Source organism: Rissa tridactyla, chromosome Z, assembly GCF_028500815.1.
Source record: "Rissa tridactyla isolate bRisTri1 chromosome Z, bRisTri1.patW.cur.20221130, whole genome shotgun sequence".
In the NCBI taxonomy this organism is placed as follows: Eukaryota; Metazoa; Chordata; class Aves; order Charadriiformes; family Laridae; genus Rissa; species Rissa tridactyla.
The window spans coordinates 28,699,623-28,723,138 of NC_071497.1; positions in this window are offsets into that span (position 1 = coordinate 28,699,623).

Here is a 23,516-nt window from a genome sequence, read left to right on the forward strand (position 1 = left end):
GTTGTAAGACTACTGTTATAATTACATTTGAGCTATGCTGTTGCTACTAGCATGAGGCAAAATCATCATCTTTTTAAACTGTTTAAATTTATTTCCATCAACTTTATTAAATATGCAGAGAGCTTTTAGACTAATGATAAAACTGAATTATGTTACACTAATCTTCTCAGTAAATCACAGATTACTAAGTTTACAATCATAATTCCAGGTTTTATGAGATAATAAGTCATTGATTGTGGCAGATTTATTGATAACTGTTTGGTGAGTTATCCCAGTCTGTAAGGTACTGCAGGTCAGAAAATGGGATAAGTCTGGTCAGCAAACAGTGAAACTAGGGATCAAAAACATTCTTAGGTTTTCTAATAGAAGAAGATACCAGAGCCAGAGGAAGCAGGAAATAATACAGAAGGCAAGGGCTGGAAAAATTGCCTTGCAAACTAGTAATTGTTAAAATCTTTGCCTTTCTAAAGATACATTTTTAAAGTCAGCATATTATTCTCTGTAGCTGTGGTAAAATATGTTCCAAGGCCCTGTCCAATGTTGATTTTCATTTGATTTTTGAGTATGGATATTTCTTGCAATATTCTTGGTTTTTTAACTATGCATGTGTAGGTAAGCTAGACAAAAAAGGAGGGAAAGCTGATCATTAAAAGAAGGCAGGCAAAGGAAGGGCGACAGTATTGGCTAATCTAATCATATATCTAATATATACATTATTTTTCTTTAAAAAAGAGCAAGCCAAAGAATATGGGAGAGTATCACCTTCAGTCTGAGAATAATAGTCTTACAAGTAGATCCTTTCGATCCCTTTGCACGTGATGAGAGAATTCATAAGAAGACACAGCCAACAACAGGCTACAAAAAATGGTTCTAGGAGCTGTAAATCAGGTGCAACTAAGTACATCCTGTAGTCCTTAAATAAATGTTTCATAAGTAAGCAAAATATCTAGGGTGTTAAATGCATACAGCATAACTTCATTAATGTATTGCATTATGGAACAGACCATATTAATTACTTGCAATAGAATGAAAAAAATAATCTGATATAAAAAAAAAACAGGAGGATAAGATTTAAATAATTCTCAAGAAGTTCTTTTACATTTTTGTGGTTATCCTGGTAAAATGGTTCATGAAAGAGATCACATCTGTGTTTTTATGTCACCCACATGCGGTGAAGTTATGTGGTGGCTGCTTAGAGAGATATAATTCATCCAGCTATGACTTAATGTATTTTAGTTCTTTGAAAAAGACTCTTCTGAGGCCTTATACAAGCACACTATTAAAAAACAAGTCTCAGCTTTTGGATCATCCTATATATCTAAGTCATACTGTATTAAAACTATCTCAATTAAAGTTTTTCATGAACAAATTTTGCATAGTCAAAGCTGAAGTAGTCCTGATATTTAAGAAATTAGCAATCCTATCACCTAACTTTGTAAGTGCAGCATGTGCCTTTTTGTAATGTTTTCACTTCTTGGTATCTTCTTAATATGAATCTATACAAAATGCTTATGTGTCTAGATGTGACACTTCAGGGCATGCTCTAGTGGCAGAGATTGTAGGTTGGGTTTTTTTTGTTTTTTGGGGGGGGGGTTTGTATGTGTGTATGGTTGGACTTGATGATCTCAAAGGTCCTTTCCAACCATGAAGATTCTATGATTCTATGATTACACAGTCCTAAGCATTTTAAAAGCGTATATTATGCAGTTTGTCAGCTACATCCATTTTTTAAAACAAATTTGACAAAATTCGTGGTTGATAAGTAACACATGAGAAAAGTGAAAATTTCACTTCTAATCCATCAGTCACTGACAGACAAAATTTCATACGCTTCATTTAATCTTCCATCTGCAGTTGTGAAATGAGTAATATTGGTTAAATAGGAGCACTACAATAGTTAGAAAATTACCTGAGGTCTTGGGAAAACTGGGCTTCACTCTTTGGTCATGGCAGATCTTGTATGTTATCAGAGATCTAGCCTGGCTTCTCAGAGATACAGAAAGAAATATCTAGCCCTCTCCCGTGCAAATTGAAATTATCAGGAATTAACAGAAATAAGCACTGCGTAATTCTGAGAATCCAAGCCTAAGCCTCTGTATGTTTCTCTCTTTCTTCTGTAAAACAGACAAATTAGGAGGATAGACAAATTATCAGCTAGAAGTAGTGCTTTGATTGTTCCTGTCAAGCTTGCCAAAAGGATTTGGCAAAAAATACTTTTGTTCAGAATCTCAGGAAAAAAATAGAGAAAACACCTATTTGTCTATCCAGGACACCAATCCACTTTGTTTCTTGAAAGACAGATGCTGATCAAGAGTGCCAAGGATCATGTCCTCAAATATGAGGATTTTGGTTCAAACCATTACCCTGAAAAAGGCATTTAGATCTTTGTTTGCAATTTCCAGGCAAGTATTCAAGTCATCAGCTAGAGGTAAAGTGGGGACAGATCACTAAGAATCTCCTGGCTAGTGTTATTCCCCAATGCAAAATTCTACAATGGTAGGAAATAACTAGGATTAACTAGAATTAGCACTGCTTTTGAAAGAGCAGTACTCCCTCCTCCAATAAATAAAACTTTTTTTTTAAATGAGTTATCTGTCATAGGGGAATTATTTTTAGTCTTTCTGTCTCAATTCTATGACTTATTTTCAAACTATTTAACTGTTGAAACAGCACTTTGATGTTGTCATGTTTTACTACAAAGAACACTTGAGTTGCACTACTTATCTCTGAATTATATTCAAACACAGCTTCTCCATAAAGTATCAATCTAAGAACCACATTTATATTTTCTGTCCCTTTTTAGACATTTCATCCACAGATGAAAGGTTGAATAATATCTAGTGAAACTTTCTTTCCTCTAGTCTAACATATGACTTTGGAAGACCCAATTATGTTTTAGAAAAATACGTGGACTGAGGAACCTACCTCAGCAGAATAGAAACTTGTGTCACTGAAAATTAAACTCTGTATCATTAAAATCTTGTCCTAGTCTTCAAGACTCTGAACTGTAGTGAAGAAACAAAGAAATTTATACCCACCTTGAAATGTTTCGAAGTTGAGCCATTTATTGGTGGTAGAGCAGATTCGGAAACAAAAGTCTTGCCATCATTCAGTGACCACCGAATATTTTAAGACTGTCTTCATCTCCCCTGATGTATTTGTCTCATGTTGCTTAAATAATTAATCAAACTGACAAAGGTCTGAACTGAAAGGATAAATCTTTAGTCATTTAAATTCCATTTTATTATTTTATAATTCTAACCAGGCTTAGGGAAAAGCTCTCAGAGAAAGCTGCTGCTTTACTTCATATTCTGTAAAATATACATCTATAAAGCCCAAGTCTTTTCTCCACTATCTTTATAGCTCTTTCACACTTTCACACTGCTTTGCCTATTTCATACACCATTTACTCTCTCATGTCTTCATGTCTTATCTCCAGAAGACATTTCCAAAGAATGCATAGAAAGTTATAAATGAAAGTAGTTTCATATGCTGTTTCATTTCATTATAGGAAAAAAGATCCTACATTTTAGTGTGCTCTATGAAGAAAGAAGACTGAGGTACTTTTGCCTGAATTCAGAGGACTTCACCCATATTCTATGCACATTTAAAGAAATGTTAAAAATCTGTTTCTTTACTGAAAAATAAACTTCTATAGCTCGGATTCTGGTGATTTAAAATATCTATTTTGAGGCTTAAAAAATAAAGCAGTTTGATCACATCTATAGTAGCACTTCAGAAATTATTGCCTAAGAGCCTTCTTGGTACCTGCTGGAGTCTGTGGCGATATTTCATCAGTTCAGAATGCATTGAGGGAAAGTTCATGCAACTGTTTGCCCAAATGTGTGTGTAACTTCATGCTTTGTTACAGTGATTGCAACGGATGTAACCACATGCAATTGCATTACATGTAATAGTTACAGCATGCAATTATGACAAACATTTTTCAGGTGTTAATGAGCACACATTTTTGCATGGCAGTTCTGCATTTGTATTTACCCCTTACAGCCTTATTTTGTACTAGATATATTAATGTGGGAGAGCAATTGTGGAGGCTCAAGATCTGCTATTACACCAATGAGATGAAAATACTCAGGCTGTTTCTCAGTATGTAAACAAAAGCAAAACTGAGTCCCTTTATAGAAGGACATTTATGATATGTAGTTAGGAATAAACTACACCTCCATATGTTTTTCTGAAATCCATTGGGTTTATGTGAAAACATTGACTTCTAGAAATCTCTTTTAGAAAGCAACATCCTTCCATAGTCTTGCTGGTTTACTTCACTGTAAGATATTAATATTTTAAAATTATTTATGGACAAAAGCTCTATACCCAACAATATCTGAAAGACATGGATGGTGCAAGTTTTTAACTTATTTTAAATAATCATATGACCAGGAAAATCCCCTTGAGCCTCTACCTTTCCCAGCTTTTGTTAAATGCATTTTTCTCCTTAAATAAGTGCAAAGTGCAAGCACCTGTAATAATGATGAGACACGTGAATTCATGCAAATAAAGTCTTTCCCAAAAGGCACTTTATGTGCAATCAGAAAGATTCTCAGTAAACTTTCCAAAGTATATCCAGTCTAAAAATAGAAAAATAGAAAATAAAACTACATAACAGATATTAATTATGGTGTTCATACACAAGGCAGGTGTGTAAAGGTGTTTAGGTCCTTCATGAACCGAAACTGCAGAAAGAGAATGAGCAGATCTAAGGCTTGAGTGCTCTTGCTTGTGTGGATTTCCTGCTCCCTCATAAAAACAATTAGCTCAAAGTTGCCTTCTTTCCTTAAGTTGCTCACAGAGCTACTCTTTGCTACGTGGTCCCGTATTTTGACAGAACCTGCTGGCACTTACCATCATAAAAACTGTAGGGATCACTAAATCTCCATTAGAATTTATTTAAACCTGCTGTTTGACTGCAGCTTCGCAGTTAGGTGGTAAAAACAGTCAGGGAACTTGTTTCCGTGAGTGTTATTCCTAAAAAAAATATATCTCTACATCATTCCTTATATTTCTTTTCCTAGTTAGTTTCAATTTAAAAGCCTAGAGTCATGTTTAGAACATGTGACTTTTCCATAGTCTTTTTTTTTAATCTCAAATTTCTATGTTAAGCATACTCTACTGTGTCAATAAACCCTTAGCTGGGATGTCAGGGACCTTCAGGCAATTTATGGCGTGTGCTGACTTGTTCAAGAAGTTCCCATTTTTGAGGTTTGGGGTTCTATAGTAAGACAGGCCTGGAATGAAGCCAAAGAGTAACTGCAGCTTTGCAGGTAAATGTAGTTCATTCATATTTTGCAACCTCTGTTAGTCCAGTTCTGAACTACAAGGCCATAAACAAATTCTTGAAAACTCTTTGCTGTGAGTGCACTGATTCAGGAAGCTGGAATAGATACAAAGCTAAAAATAACAGTGGAACAAGGTCCATCGGAACTCAGAATAATGCCTCAAAGAAGAAAAAAAATCTTATGAGGAGCAGCTGAAGGAGCTGGGATTGTTTAGCCCAGAGAAAAGGAGGGTGAGGGGAGACCTTATCGCTCTCTACAACTACCTGAAAGGAGGTTGCACAGAGGTGAGGGTCGGTCTCTCCTTCCAAGTGGCAGGTGATAGGACAAGAGGAAATGGCCTCAAATTGCACCAGAGGAGGTTTAGGCTGGATATTAGGAAAAAATTTTACACTGAAAGGGTTATTAAGTATTGGAACAGGCTGCCCAGGGAAGTGGTTGAGGCACCATCCCTGGAGGTATTTAAAAGACGGGTAGACACAGTGCTTAGAGATACGGTTTAATGATGGTTTTTGTCAGTGTTAGGTTGACGGTTGGACTAGATGATCTGAAAATCCCCTTCCAACATAGGCAATTGTATGATTCTATGACATACAAACATCTGTATCTTATTCAGCCAAAACCATTCTGTTAACTTCAAATATATCAGATAGATATTTTAAAAATTTTTGGAATTAACCTTTGGTTTTCTTGGCGTTTGCTTGTTTGTTTTTTTAATCTCATCGTCTTCAAAGGTGAAGGAAAATTGCTATTATCATTTGTGATGATCCAACGGAACTTTTGAGGTTTTTTTCTGTAGAAAGTAGGAGAGATTTTGATGGGACAGAGAGGAATCAGGGCTTTATTTATGGTGAAGAGCAAGAAGCATTATCTAGGCAGTAAGCAGTCTTGGACAACAAACACCCTTAGGGAGGGACTTCTGCTTATTCTTCCTTTGAATCTTCCCAGCAGCTATTTGGGATGGTACCTGTAGGCTTGTCCCTAGAACCTGATTTATTAATTTAGTGTAGACATGAATGCGCAGAAGTTAGATTGAAGCTGTTGCACTGGATCCCTGGGAACAGATATTGCTCCAAGGTTAGTTTAACAGCAGGGTGACAGTCTTAACGCTTCTATCTCTTCATTCTGTTTCTATTCCTGTTGTAGGAATAAGTCCTTGAAAAAAGCTTTTTTCCATTTATTCGGAAAATGTCTTAGAGTGTACTTTTATCTCAGCCTGTCTTGACACTTTACCTTGTGAATTTAACAAAATCTATGAACCTGAAATGAAAGCTTCGTGGGAGGTGCTATAGCAACAAAAATACTCATTCTGATATAAGCAGACTTAGAAGAAAAAGAAAGGGTTAGAATTTTATTTCCAGAAGAAGATGAGTAAAAGAGGACTTGATAAAATTAAGCAAGACAGTGAACATTACTAGCATTAGGATTTTATTTCATACCTTCCACAAAGTAAGAAAAAGGGGACATTCAGTAAACACAGAGAATAGCTGACAACTGGGAAAAAAAAGATTATAATTTTCCTCCTATATAATGGTGTGCACTCGACCCCTTAACCAAACTAGCAGTAGTTTCGTACAGGCTCCAAAGGAGGTAAATGCCTGAGCCATAGCTGGGCCAAGAACTCCCTTAGTTTCAACCTGTTCTCTGAAAACCCACAAAGGAGCAGAGTGACAGAGTAAGCACCAATGTTTATGAGCTTGGAACACTGATTATGAGATTAACATGTGAATAGCGTGTGGCTTTTCCGAGACACTTTTATCAAGGAACAAAGTAAGTTGTGGGTACAAGGAATCTCATGCCTACCTTTCCCATTGCATGTAATTTGACTACAAGCCAACCATGTTGTACCATAAATATGACAGCCTAAGTGAGTCTTCTTTTAGCTTTCCCTGCTGAGCGTTGTGGCTGCATGGCAGTGATCTCCCCTTGAGCTGCGACGGCTCTCAAGTTCGCTCCTCAAGACAGAGAGACCTTTTAGCTATGGCAGAACTTTGGTGACTGATATCATGCGTAACACTAGTATGATAACTTCGATTTTACCTTCGTAACTTCGATTGCATGCTGAATTGATGCTAATGAAATGTTACGTAAACTTTGGATGTATAATCCTTTAAACATAAACTGTTGACCAAGTGTGGGACTAAGTCTGGATCCAGACACACCTAGACACCTCTCTGAGAAGGAGTTTAGAAAGCAAGAGGGTCCATTCTGAACCTTGTGCATCCCTGGTCCCTCTGTGAATCATTCTAACTCAAATGCAACTCAATTTTCCTTCGTATGTTTTTCCATGCATTAATAGAATGAACCTTGCCATCAACCTTTGTTAAGTCACACTTTTACAACATCATATTAAAACACTTTGCTAACACCTTTGACAGTGATTCTTTAAGTGATCTATATGACTCATTTGTGAAAAATTGGCTTAGTCAGCAGGATCCTAAATCAGGATTCGTGACAAAGGGGAATTGAGCATATACAAACTATCGCACCAAATTCACCTGAGTCCAAACCCCAATAAGAGCTTGCTACTTTACCATTTATGCAGACATGAAAAATACTCCCCAAACTGTTTGAAAGGATGCTAAATACTTATACCTCTTGTGCATAGAACATCACCTACATTAAGGGAAAAGAAATGTTTAAAAAGAAACTTTCACTCTAAGTCACTAGTACAATAAATTAAGTGGACCGTTGATCTGATCCATAGCAAACTTTATGATCTCGCTGATCAAATAGGATCCTTAGGTTCCATGCAAAACCTGTTTTGTAAAAGGAGAAATACCTTTGGAGATTTTTTGGAAGTCCAGTCTTGCTAAGAAAGTTGATGATTCATTCTTTTTCACATTGGAACACAATAAATGCAAATTATCCATTGCATAACCTGCTAATTTATTCTGACATTTGGGCTTGTAATTTTATGTAATTGTTTTGTCTGACTCCTTGTTTTTGTATTCTGCCTTCAATACATGGAAAATACTGGAAAAAAATTTTCTCCTCCAAAGGGAGCTTTAAAAATGTAAATGTGAAAGAAGATGCTAGGATTTCAGATAGGAGGATGAAATAAGGAAAAATGCACAGGGAGAAAACATAAAACACTAAAATATGTCCAGTATAAAATTTAAAAAATAACAATTTTCATCTGAAGTGAACGAGGGAGATCTCAAAACCAAGAGAAATGTAAGTAGTTTCAGCTACCATTCTTTAAGTGTCTAGTCAGTAATATAGTAAATTCTGGTATGAATTTATTAGCTGAGGCATGGTGAAAACTCCATGGAGATTTACTCTTCTGGATTAGAAACTTCCCTCTCCTCCTTCTAAAAATAAAATATCATAATTATGCAGAGTCTGTAATAGGGGTGACATTTTGTACATGTGTACAAAACATTGCTAAAAGGGTTTACAAGTTCAAGCAGTTATCAACCTGTTAAATTTTGAATACTGGACAGAATGGGAGACAAACTCTAGAAATGGCAGGCTTAAAACCTAATCAAGGAATCACGGAATCTTCAGAGTTGGAAGGGACCTCTAGAGATCATCTAGTCCAACTCCCCTGCTAGAGCAGGGTTGCCTAAAGCACATCCCTCAGGGCTGCATCCAGGCGGGTCTTGAAAATCTCCAGAGAAGGGGACTCCACAACCTCCCTGGGCAGCCTGTTCCAGTGCTCTGTCACCCTCACTGTAAAGAAGTTTTTCCGTGTATTTGAACGGAACTTCCTATGTTCTAGCTTGTGCCCATTGCCCCTTGTCCTGTCGCTGGGAACCATTGAAAAGAGCCTGACTCCGTCCTCCTTAAACCCACCCTTTAGGTACTTGTAAACATTAATCAGGTCCCCCCTCAACCTTCTCTTCTCCAGGCTAAAGAGTCCCAGCTCTTTCAGCCTTTCCTCATAAGGGAGGTGCTCCAGTCCCATAATCATCTTGGTTGCTCTACGCTGGACTCACTCCAGTAGTTCCCTGTCCCTCTTGAACTGGGGAGCCCAAAACTGGACACAGTACTCCAGTTGTGGCCTCACCAGTGCAGAGTAGAGGGGAAGAATGACCTCCCTCGACCTACTGGCCACAGTCTTCCCTATGCAGCCCAGGATGCCATTGGCCTTCTTGGCGACAAGGGCACACTGCTGGCTCATGGATAATTTGCTGTCTACCAGGACCCCCAGGTCCTTCTCCTCAGAGCTGCTTCCCAGCATGTCCGCCCCTAACCTATACTGGTGTTTGGCATTCTTCCTTCCCAGGTGCAGGACCCTACACTTGCTTTTGTTGAACCTCATTAGGTTCTTCTCTGCCCAGCTCTCCAGCCTGTCCAGGTCACGCTGGATGGCAGCACGGCCCTCTGGAGTGTCGGCCACCCCTCCCAGCTTGGTATCATCAGCAAACTTGCTGAGGATACACTCGGTCCCCTCATCTAGGTCATTAATGAATATATTGAACAAAATTGGTCCAAGTATTGACCCCTGAGGGACACCACTCGTTACAGGCCTCCAACTGGACTCTGTGCCGCTGATCACAACCCTCTGGGTTCTGTCACTCAGCCAGCTCTCGATCCACCTCACTGTCACCTCGTCTAGCCCATACTTCCTCAGCTTCCTAATGAGGATGTTATGGGAGACAGTGTCAAAAGCTTTGCTAAGGTCAAGGTAGATGACATCTACGGCTCTCCCCTCATCCAGCCAACCTGTTATAACATCATAAAAAGCTATCAGATTGGTCAGGCATGATTTGCCCTTGGTAAATCCATGCTGACCACTTCCAATAACTTCCTGTTCCTCTATGTGTTTGGAGACGACATCCAGAATGAGTCGCTCCATTACCTTCCCAGGGACAGAGGTGAGACTAACCAGCCTGTAGTTCCCTGGGTCCTCCTTCTTGCCTTTTTTGAAGATTGGAGTGACGTTAGCCTTCCTCCAGTCCTCAGGCACCTCTCCTGTTCCCCATGACTTTTCAAAGATGATGGAGAGTGGTCTAGCGATAACATCTGCCAGCTCTCTCAGCACTCGCGGGTGCATCCCGTCAGGGCCCATGGATTTATGAATGTCCAGCTTGGCCAAGTGGTCTCTGACCCGGTCCTCCTCAACTGAGGGAAAATCTTCCTCTCTCCAGACCTTCCCCCTTGCCTCCAGGGTATGGGATGCGTGAGGGACGGCTTTATCAGTGAAGACCGAAGAAAAGAAGGCATTCAGTAACTCTGCCTTCTCTGTGTCTTCCACCACTAGGGCACCCATCTCATTCATCAGTGGACCTATATTTTCCCTAGTTTTCCTTTTTCTGTTGATATACTGGAAAAATCTCTTCTTGTTGTCTTTAACTGCAGTGGCCAAGCTGAGTTCTGATTGAGCTTTGGCCCTTCTAATCTTCCCCCTGCATAGCTTTGTTATATCTTGATAATCCTCATAAGTTGCTAAGCCCCTTTTCCAGAGAATGTAAGCCTTCCTTTTTTTCCTGAGGTCCAGCCAAAGCTCTCTATTTAGCCAGGCTGGCCTTCTTCCCCGTCGGCTCGTCTTTCGGGACATGGGGATGGCCTTCACCTGTGCTTCTAAGAGCACCTGCTTGAAGTATGACCAGCTTTCCTGGGCACCTTTGCTCTTCAAAACTGCCTCCCAAGGGACACTCTCAACCATGCTCCTAAACAGGTTAAGGTCTGCCCTTCGGAAATCCAAGGTGGCAGTTTTGCTGGCTCCCCGCCTCCCTTCACCAAGAATTGAAAACTCTATCATTTCATGGTCACTCTGCCCAAGATGACCTCCAACCTTTACATCCCCCACAAGACCTTCTCTGTTAACAAACAGTAGGTCCAGTAGGGCACTTCCCCTAGTAGGTTCCTTCACCAGCTGTGTTAGGAAGTTGTCTTCCACACACTCCAGGAACCTCCGGGACTGTTCCCTCTCTGCTGTGTAGTATTCCCAGCGGACATCCTGGAAGTTGAAATCCCCCACAAGAACAAGGGCAGATGATCGCGAGACCTCTGCCAGCCGCTTATAGAATACTTCATCAGTTTCTACATCCTGATTAGGGGGTCTATAACAAACTCCCATCACGATATCTGCCTTGTTGGCCTTCCCCTTGATTTTTATCCATACACACTCAACACTGTCATTCACAGTGTTGAGTTCCAGACATTCAAAACCGCCCCTAACATAGAGGGCCACACCACCACCTCTCTTCCCTTGCCTATCTCTTCTGAAAAGCTGGTAGCCATCAATTACAGCACTCCACTTGTGTGTGTCTTCCCACCACGTTTCCGTGATGGCAACCACATCATAGTTTCCCTGCTGCACGATGGCCTCCAGCTCATCCTGCTTATTCCCCATGCTGCGTGCATTAGTGTAGATGCACTTCAGTTGGGTTAATTGTCCTACCACTTTCTTGGGGGGACAGGCCCTGATTTGCACCTGATCATTCTCGGACACTACTGTAGTTACCAAATTATCACTACTCCTTGTGTCTATGCTGCCACACAATTCACTATCCCCCACCATCGCTGAGACAGGCTGCAAGACCTTGCTATCACTTTTACCCATGAGCACTGCTACGTTGCTCCCAGACACCACTTTTGTGATCCTGGTTTCGTCCCCATCCCCCATCAAACCTAGTTTAAAGCCTTATGGATAAGCCCTGCTAATTCTTGTCCCAGTCTCTTTCTTCCCCTTCGGGTTAGGCTTCCCCCGCCTGATGCCAGCGTGCCTGGTTTCCTGTAGATCAGCCCATGTTCAAAAAAGCCAAAGTCCTGCCGGACGCACCAGTCGCGGAGCCAGGAGTTAATTTGCTGGCTCCTCCTATTTATCCCCTCGTCTACCCCTGCAAATGGTGGGATAGAGGAGAACACTATTTGTGCTCCCGATCCCTTAACCAGCCGTCCCAGGGCCCTAAAGTCATTCTTCATTGCCCTCAGACTTCTGGTACCTACTTCGTCACTGCCTACCTGAAATATCAGTAGCGGATAGTAATCTGATGACTGGACCAGGGAAGGGAGTTTCCTCCGTATGTCCTTAATTCTGGCCCCAGGGAGGCAGCTGACTTCCCTGTGGGATGGGTCCGGTCTACAGATAGGACCCTCTGTTCCTCTCAGAAGGGAGTCACCTACTACAATAACCCTTCTTCCTTTCTTTGTTGAGGACGTCCTGAGGCGTGGGGGTGAGTGACGAGCACTGTGCATTTCACTGGATGGATCAGCTTCTCCATCCTCAATCGCCTGGTCCTCAATTTCCAGAGCCTCATACCTATTACGTAAGGGCAGTTGGGATGGTGAGGGGGGCCGTGAGAGGTTTCGCTTACCTCTCCGAGGAGGGATCTGACACCACTCCCCCTTATCCCTTGAGTCCTCTCCTTCTGCCTGGTGACAGGAGGGAAGTGGGTCATCCACTTCTGATAGAGCCTCTTCCTGCTGCCTTTGCCTCAGGGTATGGCTCCACCAATCTATTTCGTTTTCACAGTTCCTAATACTTCTTAACCTTTCTACCTCTTCCTTCAGTTCAACCACCTTCCTGAGCAGATCATTTACTTGATCGCACCGTATGCACACAGTGTCTCTGGAACCCTGTGGGAGCAGTGCCAGACTCAAGCATTCATTACAGCCCGAGACCTGCACAGCTACATGCTTGCAGAGGAGCTCAGTCTGAGTTCCCACGTTCTTCCTCGCAGAAGCTTTTGACTGTTTTGCGGCCATGTTCTTTTCTCGTGCCGGGAGATGGAGGATCTCTGCTGTTTGCTTCCCTCGCACCCTGAGCCGGTGCCCTTGCACGCCGATGTTCCTCTGCTTGTGGTTGCCCAGCTTCTGCTTACCTTAGACTCAAGGCTTCCAGTGACCCACCGTACGAAATGCTGCTCCTTGTCCGTTCGCTCGCACTGCGGTGCCGCCCTGGGTGACCCACGTAGGCTACCCGCGTGCTGGGTGCGCAGCGGCCGGCCGCTGCGCTCCGGGACCACCCGTTTAGAGCTGCCGCGTGTGACGCTGACTCCGCCCCCGAGCTGCCGGTTTCGGCACGAGCTAGCCGCCTTTCCTGGCTACAAGAGCCCTCGAAAGAGCCCTCAAAAGAGCCCTTTGCCGGCCTTATCCGCCGCGATCCCCTTCCCCAGTGAGGCCTTACCTGCACTGAAGCTGGTCTCCACGGCGACATTATTCAGGAATAAATTCCTGAAATGCATATGACATTTCTTTTTTTCTTTCAACCAGCTTTTAATCTCATTTCTACAATTTAGAAATGCAACTGAAAAGAATCACTTAAGTAAAATTGCTCTCTGCTGAGTTAAGCAACAGAAACATCTTTGGAAATACAGAGTTGCTGACAGAAATAATTGTTAAACTAGATATTCCGAATGTGTCATAGGCACATTTTTCAGAGGCACTTAAATGTTGCATCAGCACCTCCCTCACAGAACTAAATCCTGGGTAGGATTCAGTTCTAACCACCAGTGGAGGCAAACCATGGCTACACGGAACTGCTGTGATCTGCAATATTACTATTCATAGAACTTTGCCAAGCATATAGGGCAAAGATCATTCTTGTTCCTCATACCTTGGTACATACATGGTAAAAATGAGACAAGATACCCAGCTGATGTGATCACAGTTTACTAATCTGCATGGAAGTGTAGTGGTCTAGGAATGTAACTAGTAGAGAAGAAAAGGTCTAAATGCACAGGTAGAATTTGTACATCTTCATGTGGCACATCTACATGCATCTGGGAAGGTGCCTAGATTACAAGGCAGAGGAAGGAATGGAGGAAGGAGAAGGTGTGATGGGAGTTTATCAGCTTGGTGCCGTTGTAGTCAACTCTGTCAGTGTAACGAAAGTATTATAACTGGTAAAAGCATTCCATATGAACAAACATTCAGAGAAGGGAAAGCTGCAGGACAGAAGAGCTAGAAGGAAAATCTCATGCAGGGAGAAAGGAATTAAATGAATATTCCTCAGAGAAAAATTGTCATAGTTCCCATAGAACAGGAAAAAGATATGAGACTCAGGAATATCTCCAACCAGTATTAATTAATGCAATTAAAAAACAAATTCATACTTTGCTCTGATTAAATTTCCTTTAAAAGGTTTTATGTTTCAAAAGCATAAAAATTACATTGCTAGTAATCTGGACTTCTTTCAAAAAAAGTAAAAACACTTTGAAACCTCGCAGCCTTCTGGAAAAAATCCTATTCTCTCACTTGTTAATTGGATCTCGTATCTGTGTTTTTCTATTAAGGTCTCTCTAGACACAAATATAAACAATATAACAGAATTGATTGTAAAAGCTAAAAAAATCCCCCGCCCAATAACACACCCACCCTCCCAAAAAACCTGAGCCCCTAAAGTAACAACATCGGTAATTAGTATAAAGCATAGACGCAAAATTGGTTTAGATCATATCATCTGAAGTTTGAACTCCTTATGCACTCTCATGAAAGGGCAAATGTGGAGGTAAACACATTTACTTAACATGGACTAGAAATGCACGTGTCCAGTCCTGTTTCTTTGCTCTTTTGACTCACGAAAGGTCACAAAACCTGCAACAAAAACAGTAAATTCAAAGTGTGTGTGACAGCTTTAATAGGACTCACATTGTCTAGGAATAGGCTACTGAGGCCTCAGTAAGACAGAACAAGTAACATGTCTATTGGGTACGATTGGTAAACACTGAAGCATAATTAGACTGAAACACCATCACTGGGAATATATCATTCTAGTTTCTACTAAACTCCCACCAACACCTTTGTTCTCTGATGGGAACAACAGTACTGCCACTCTGGGGAGTAATATAGAGTGTATTTCACATGAATCTTAAAAATTGTAGACAACTGCAGCTTATTTTAATATATCTCAACAGATTACGAACTATAATTCTCCGATTATTCTGTTTTACCTGCAGAATAGGCAGCATAATATAACAGTGCACTGCAGTTTATTGCTATTTAAAAACAGTGAATAATTGTAATATACATTAAAGAAACATGTAATATTTGTGAACTTTCTAAATTCAAAGAAAAGATTTAATGAGTGTAGCACCTTTTGCAACAATCTATTCAATGACTGAAATTGTAATTTTGAGACTAGCGGCTCAATAGATAGATAGTGAGCAAAAAAAAAGTTAGCTGGAAACTCAAGCAGTGAAACGTTATTAATTTTTAAAATAATGCCAGCAAAGCAGTTTGGAAATACATTGCTGCCACTGAGGGGAAAATGATATCCATATCTGTTACCTTCATTTGTGAAATCAGTCTCAACCAGTCATTAGGAAGAGCATGCATATTTAGAAAGGGAAAAATGAAACCTTTTTTCTTCAGTAATGAACATTATTTTAAATACTTGCCTGTCTTTTCAGTTGCTTTTCTGAATTACACCTGACCACAGATTTCTTATTGAAATTTATCAACTGTCAAGACATTGGATGTGAAAATAAGTTTGGCTCAGTAGGGATTCAAATGAACTGAGGAAATTAGATTAGTTGGGTTCTATTCTTGAAGCTCATTATTCTTTAGAGACGAAAATAGTGTGAAGGAGAGAAACTTGGCAGAAAGAAGGTAAAGGATCCCTGGGGAAAATTACATTGTAAATTTTTATAGGAGGGACATGCCACAGCAGATGTGGAAAAAAAATATACTTAGCTTAATTAAAAAAAAAAGAACTCAATTATTCCCATGAATCAAGGAAGTTCAGCTGCAACAATGTAGATTGTGGGTTTCTTTCTTAAATCTTTTTTGCATTTCTGAAAACACCTCAAGCAAAAAAAATAAAATAAATCTCTAACAAAACAACAACAAAAAAATCTCTAACATACTGTTTGCTCTTAAAAATTTAAACTGATTTAAATCTCATACCTAAGAGCTCATCGTAATTAACCATAAATAATAAGGAAAGAGTAAAAAAAAATAAATTATTCATCTTTACTGAATTATTTTTCTTTATGTGAATACGTTTGTACACTTGTGAACTTTGTCATCTACTAGCACTCGTATGACTCCTTTGTGACATTTTAGGTGCACAGAATAATTCAGGCTGTCAAAAGCCTTCAAGGTCTCACTTCCAGCACTTAGTGATAACCTGAGAGTTTTAGCAGTTTGCTCAGGGCATTGTTGAATTTTGATTATCTCACCTCTCACCAGCCTTTCACTGTGCACCTGTGGAAATAAACCTAGGTTTGTTTTCTTTATAATCAGGCAACAGGTAGATGAAGACGATGATAAGACCTCTTTCTTGTGTCTGTTTTCTCCAGGTGAGAAGAGCCCTGCTCCTTCAACCTCTCCTCACAGCCCAAGTGCTCATGGTCATCTCAGGAGTGCTCTTCAGAAATTGCTACAGTTTATAAATATCTCCCTTCTTTTGGGAAGTCCCAAACTGGACACAATATCAAGATGCACAATCCAAGTAGTTAGTATGGGGAGTAATGGCATCTCCTGATCCTCTGGCTATGCTCTTGTTGGAGTTCAGTAAGCATTTTAGACACACGGTTGCACTGCCAAACCCATGTCCACTTTTTTGTCCATCAGGACCCTGGTCCTCTTCTGCACAGATGTAGTACAGGGTTTATTACATTTCAGGCACAATATTTTGCATTTTCCATTACAGACCTTAATGTGCCTCCTGCCAGCTAGCTCCTCCAGCCTGCAGAAGTCCCCTTGAATGGCAGTCTCGCCCTATGCACGCAGGTTGCTTCCCCCAGCTTGCTGTTACCCATAGACACAATGATAGTGTCTTCTATTCCACTACCCACTCCAGTCACTTTTAAAGATGGTAAGACAATGTTGAACCTCAGATCAAGTTCTGAGAAACGCCACTTGTAACCAGCCACTAGATAGGCTCAATCACTAGATAGGCTTTGAGCAGCAGCCATCTGAGCCTAGCCATGCAGACAGTTTTCATCTGTCTTGTAGTCCACCCATTCAGTCTGTACTTTCATGGTTTGGCTACCACAGTAGCATGAGAGAGCATGCTATAGGTTCTGCTAAAGTCAAGTTAAATTCCTGACTGCTTTCACCTCTTCCACTGAGCTAGTTGTGCCTTCATAAAAGGCAAAGATGACTTTCTCCACTTCCTCATCTTGATAAAGCCTTTTGCAGGGGATACCCACAGTGGCATCCTCTTCCCTTCTGACGCTGACCCATGGGTTTCTTGCAAGCTCACCTTCCCTGCCTGCCTTTCATCTACCCATTGCACTACTTTAAGACATGCAAGCTATTCCACCAGCTCTCTGTAATCCCAGAGGTACCATAAGGCTGTGCCTGAACACAGTCTTTAATTCCTTCTGTTAGTTATGAAATATGAGTGAGTTTCTGTATACAGAATACAGACATGCCATCTTTCTTTATTCTCTTTGATATTCAAGGTGTGAAATCATGCTTAATTGCAAGGTACTTAGCCTATTATTATTCCAAATAGGTTTGCATCATATAAATTAATTTGCCTCTAATAAAAATAAATGTTCAAAAAAATTATTGGCAATTCATTAATTACTGAGATTAAAGGTAATCTAAGGACAAAGTGAAGGACTTTCAGAAGTGAATGCTTTTCCTAAAACCATTACATGTAAAAGAATAGACAGGGTCTGTGGTTATTCTGGACATCACATGCTTGGTCCTAGTTACATGGAACAGAACCATTGGGAAAATAATCTTCAACGGCTCAAGAAATATGGAACACAGTTTCTATAGTTAACATCAGCCAATGAGCTTTTGTCTCCAGTACCACATAAAAGTTGTATTTTTGTTCTACTACTGCAAGGGCTGTACCCTTGTATTCAACATTTTGGCTTCTGTCTCGCTGCGTGTTCAGTTTTTCAGGTGAATACCTTTCCCAGCTGGAGACTACTTTTCAGACGTTAAGTGCCATTAAACCCTAGCGGGTAATATGAACAGGATCAGTCTCAACTGATGTATAAAATACCTTATCGTATATTACAAAACATTGATATTGACAAATTTCTCTTTTGAAATAAATGCTTAGGATACTATTTTACCTCAGTGACATGGAGTCAAGTGGTCTTTTTTCTGAAACGCCAATTCCTATACTGGAGGAAGCATTAATGACATTTTCATCCTATGGAAACAATTGTTGTCAAGGTAGTTCTTGTTGGTAGATAAGTTGATGCTGCAGTTGAGAAAAAAAATTGTCTTCACACTAAAGACTGTGTTATTACTATCACAAAGTTCATATTCATAAAAGCGCAGAAAACAGACATTGTCTATTCTTCAAATGGTTCAAGACGGATTAGCCTTTTTCTGAACTGTCCTTGAGAAAATTACATTTGGTTTATGTAACTTTTAACAATCAATCGTGCAACCTTCTTAGGCAATTTACTTAGTATTTAATTACTGTAAGAAAACTCTTCCCCAGTCCTCACCTGAACTTTATTAGAATTTAGGCTTGTTACTTCTTTTCCTGTAAAAAGTGGAAATTGATAATTGTAGTTGTTATTTCTTCCCACACTGGCTTCTGTCATGTTTGATAACTTATCTCTGTCATCAGTTTCCTCTGTAGTTTTCTTTCCTAGGTACTAAGGAATTTTCAGTATTTTTCTTATAGGACATGATTTCTAGACCTTAATTCCAAGCTGAAAGAGCAAAAACGAACCATGAAAATGTGTTTCTCTTCTCTACCAGGATAATTTTTAATCCACCAGGATAATTTTTAATAATATTTCTTTGAACTAATATTTTACCCAGATTATCTTTTCCAAATATAAATCCACTTTTCCCCATTTGACATTGTCTGGGCATGGCCAAAGTTCCACTTATTTTGCAGAGACCGCCTAAAGATACATACCAGATATGTAAGATTCATAGGTCAATTCCTAGCACAACTCTTCTAGCATTAATAAGGCCCATATACTTTGAAATTTAAATAGGTGATTCTTTAGTCTGAACCAAGTAAAAAAAAGAATCAGCTTTCAGTGACATGAATTTTATGAAACCTCAATTTTACTATTAAAGAGTAGATCTTTTGACTGCAGAGGTTTAAGCTTTCTTTCTAGCTATAAAGTACTTCATCAAATTGGAAAAATAACAAACAAGCAAACAAACAAGCAAACATCCCAACCCTTAAGAAATAAAAGCTATATGTATATTTTTTGAAAATCTGTTGTGGTTTTACCCTGGTAGACAGATAAGCCCCACAAAGCTGCTCACTCACTCCCCCTCAGTGGTATGGGGTAGAGAATTGGAAGGGTGAAAGTGGCACAGCTCAGGGGTTGAGATGAAGACTGTTGAATAGGTAAAGCTGCATGTGCAAACACAGCAAAATAAGGAATTCATTGACTCCTTCCCATCAGTGGGCAGGTGGTCAGCCGTTTCCAGGAAAGCAGGGCTTCATCACATGTAGTGGTTACTTAGGAAGACAAATGCTGTGACTCTGAATGTATCCCACCTCCTCCTTCTTCCCCGAGATGTTATTGCTGAGCGTGACACTATATAGCACGGGTTATCCCTTTGGTCACTTGGGGGCAGCTGTCCCAGCCCTGTCACCTCACAGCTTCATGTGCACCCCCAGCCTGCTCACTGATGGGACAGCACGAGAAGCAGAAAAGGCCCTGTTGCTGTGTAAGCACTGCTCAACAATAACTAAAACATACTGGTATTATCAACACTTGTTTTTATGACAATTCCAAAACATAGCACCATACAAGCTACTCTGAAGAAAAACTAACTCTATCCCAGCCAAAACTAGCACAGTATCCCAAACATGAGTAAAACAAGACATGAAGTTTCAGGATGTATATAGCATGAAGATTTTATTTGTTTCAAATCAGTTTTTATCTTTTTAGCTTAACTGAAGATAGGCTGTTCTATTTGTCTGCCACACAAAAAAACCCTTAGTGCAGATCTCTCTCTCTCTCTTTTTTTTTTTTTTTTTTTTTTTTTAAAATACTGTGAATGTTCTGGGTGTCACTGGGTGTCTGGATATTGCTTTTATCTGTTCGGAGCTTAGCAGAATAGACAGTAGCACAGAACAGACAATTCATATTTAGTAAGATAAAGTCAAAACCATTAATCATGAGCACTCCTCACTGTCGGGTAGAAGAACATATGGCAGCTGAAAAGGAACTGTTGTAGTTAGGGGCTTGGCTAGCTGATCTTGTTTTTCCAGGAAAAGTATTATGTTTATAGCCTCTAACCCTTTCAATTTCTGTTTGAGAATATGTGATGTATTAAGTGAAAGAGGAGTTTTTGTCCATGTTTTTTATTGTCAAAATTGTACATGAAGTTCCATGTTTAAAGTATGGAATAAATAAATATAAGGATGGAATAAATAAACGTAAATATTTAAAGGAGATGTTCAAATGCCTTCTGTCAAAGAGTCACAGACTGCAGTGCTGGTCTTCCTCTGATGAGTGTGCATGTGGGGTGATGATTTAGTGACAGAAGCTGATCATAGTACGATACATACTACAATTGTCTACACCTTCCTGTGCTCATGCTGGCTGTGACACCTTCACTGGAAAGGGGTCACTTGTGCCAATACCTTTCAGTCATGCTCTAGTTTCCTTACTGTTTGGGAGAGCTCGTTTTTTCCATGCTAAATACAGACTTGCCATCTTTCCACAGTATTTTACCTCCATCATTCTCCTCCAGTTTTCCTTTTCAATTTTTTTGTTTGTTTGTTTTGGGGTGAGGTTTTTTTTGTTTATTCATTGACGTTTCTTAACTTTGCTGTTGTTAAAATTAAGCATATTTCCAAGCTATAAAAACAAGCTCCTCTAAGCCTTCCTAGTGCTAAAGGCTGCCTGTTCCATTCCACTGATCCTTCAAAAGAGCTTCTCCCAAGGACACCTGTTTTCTTCATTTTCTGTTGCTCCAGACTTCCTTGTTCAGATACTAGAAGAATTAGTTTCCCTAGATTTATCCAATCTGTTATCCCATGTTTATTCCACCTGAAAAGATGATCACTCAAGTATAACAACTGACTTTGTCCCTAATCTGACAAGTAGGTGATAGTACTGTTAGCATGTAGTAAATTCCACATAAATTGACGCACTGAGTTTTCAAAACATGTAAAGCCCAGCTGAAGTAAATTTGGCTAAGAAAAAGCATATATTAATGCCTGGAGGATAAAATGAACCTGATATCTGACAAAGCATTTTGTACACCACTTCAATTAATTGATTATAAGTGTCCAGACTCTGTAGGTGGAAACAGTACTTAAACCAAGAGGTGGTAAAGAGCTTAATGATTTGGACAACCCTGTTCAGATAGCATCATATATGTTTTATCTCGATTTTTATTTAGAATGGTTACTATATAAATTAAAATACTCCAGATATTTGTTGCTATACTTCACTGTTTCTCTTCTAATTTAAGTGTATCAAGTATTCTTAATGTACACCACTGAGAGTTGAAGAAGAGAAATAAATGTCATGTAGCCACCTATCTGTGGTATCAAAACGAGCAATTTCGTTTTAAAAAGTTGAACTCCAGAATTTCAGTATTGCCAGGAGAGAGCCATTCCCACATACTCTAACTCCCTGGAAATCATTCAACCTCCTATCCTCAGGCTCTAACCTCTCTGTATCCGGTGTCTGGGGTACAGCTCCTGTATCACAAAGATTTGAGGCTACAAACTGTTTGTAAATGCTTTCAACACTACTGCGTCTCTGCAGTCCTTTCATGCCAAAGGCACAGGATCTTCTGCAAGGGCATGTACTGCTTCCTGGAGCCTGATACTTCTGCCATGTGCTCTGACACATCCAAGTGCTGTCTTCTCTGCCCTGTCTTTCTCCAAAACGGGTAAGTCTCTAGCTCTACATGCAGCAATATTGTCTCTGAAACTCTTTTATGTTTCACTTAGTTGTTAAACATCCACAATGCTCTTTAAACAAGACTAGAAGTCAAAAAAGATAGCAGTTTACTTTTTGAGTGACGTGATGGGTTTTAATTTGCAAAGTTCAGACTAGATGTCTACACCAGAGTCTCATTTCCCCTGTTCCTTGTCAATGTTTTAATACGACTTCTCCTTGCTTTCAGCCAAATTTGACGGGGTAGGGGGTCGGGGGGATGAAGATGGCGGGATGGACCAAAGAGAAAACACCCAACCAATCAAACCCCACCCCCCAAAATAGACAGTCCTACTCTGTCAGAAATCCTATACTATAGATACAATGTGGGGGAAAGGAGAAACAAAGATGTATGGTCTCTAACACTAGGCCATTTTCTTCTCCATGGAAGACATTAGAAGCAATAGATACTTGATTATTCGTCACACTGGTAAGAAGTGATGTTAAGATAGGTGGCTTTAGAAGAAAATGCACCTAATGAAAACTGAAGCTTGCAATAATATGCAGTTAATCAATTTCTCCTTGTAGCCATATTCATATTTATGTAAACTAGAGTTTTCGGAGAAAATCTTGCTAGTCATGCTCCCTGAAATCCTATTAACCTGATGGTCAGCAAGGGTGGAGGTTATAAGCTTTACTTTGCCTGAATTGGAACCACAACCTCATGAATCAAGCAACTACTTGACTAGTCATGGGTTTGGGTACTCTCTTATCTTTGGGGAAAAAGAAAAGCAAGCTGGCCTACAAAAATATTTCCTGACAAACCCTTCAGTAAAAGATGAGTGTCCTTTGAAACAATTGCCAAACTAATTTACAGGTCACAGATTAAACAGGCAGTTTTTTTAACCTTTGGTGTTAGTTCCCCCTAAGGGGAGCTAACGCAGGACTGCTTTTATTCTGGAAATAAATCTACTCAGTACAAACATACAACTTTTACAGTCACTTTTTAATTTAAGTGATTTTTAAATTATGAATTTTCAGTAGAATTCCATTAAAAAATCCCTCAGGCAAATATGTAGCAAGTGAAATACTGATATTAATATATGACTTATGATTCTAAAGTTGAATTTAATTACTAAAATTCCTGTTTCTATCAGCTTCAAGCATTTTAGCAGGATCTTGATGAAATTTTAATTTGTAATGTAGTTTAAGGACTAATGTTTAGACTAGCTAAATTTTATTAGTGCCAGGATATGAAATTAATTTAAAATGAAGATGACATCTTTTTTTCCAGTACATCTAATGTTTACTAAATGTAAATGTTATTACAGTTATCTGAATTGCCTAAGCATAAGATGCCCACACTTGACTTGAAATATCACTGCTTTTCATGTTGTTACTTTTTGTATAAGATCATGAAAGGATAATGCCATAAGTATTCAGTTACATTGATTGGTAATCTCTAGTGTATAGTCTACCATGGTTTTGAAAGTACAGAGGCAAGCAGAAATAATTATGCTTTGGAGTTCACAGTCAA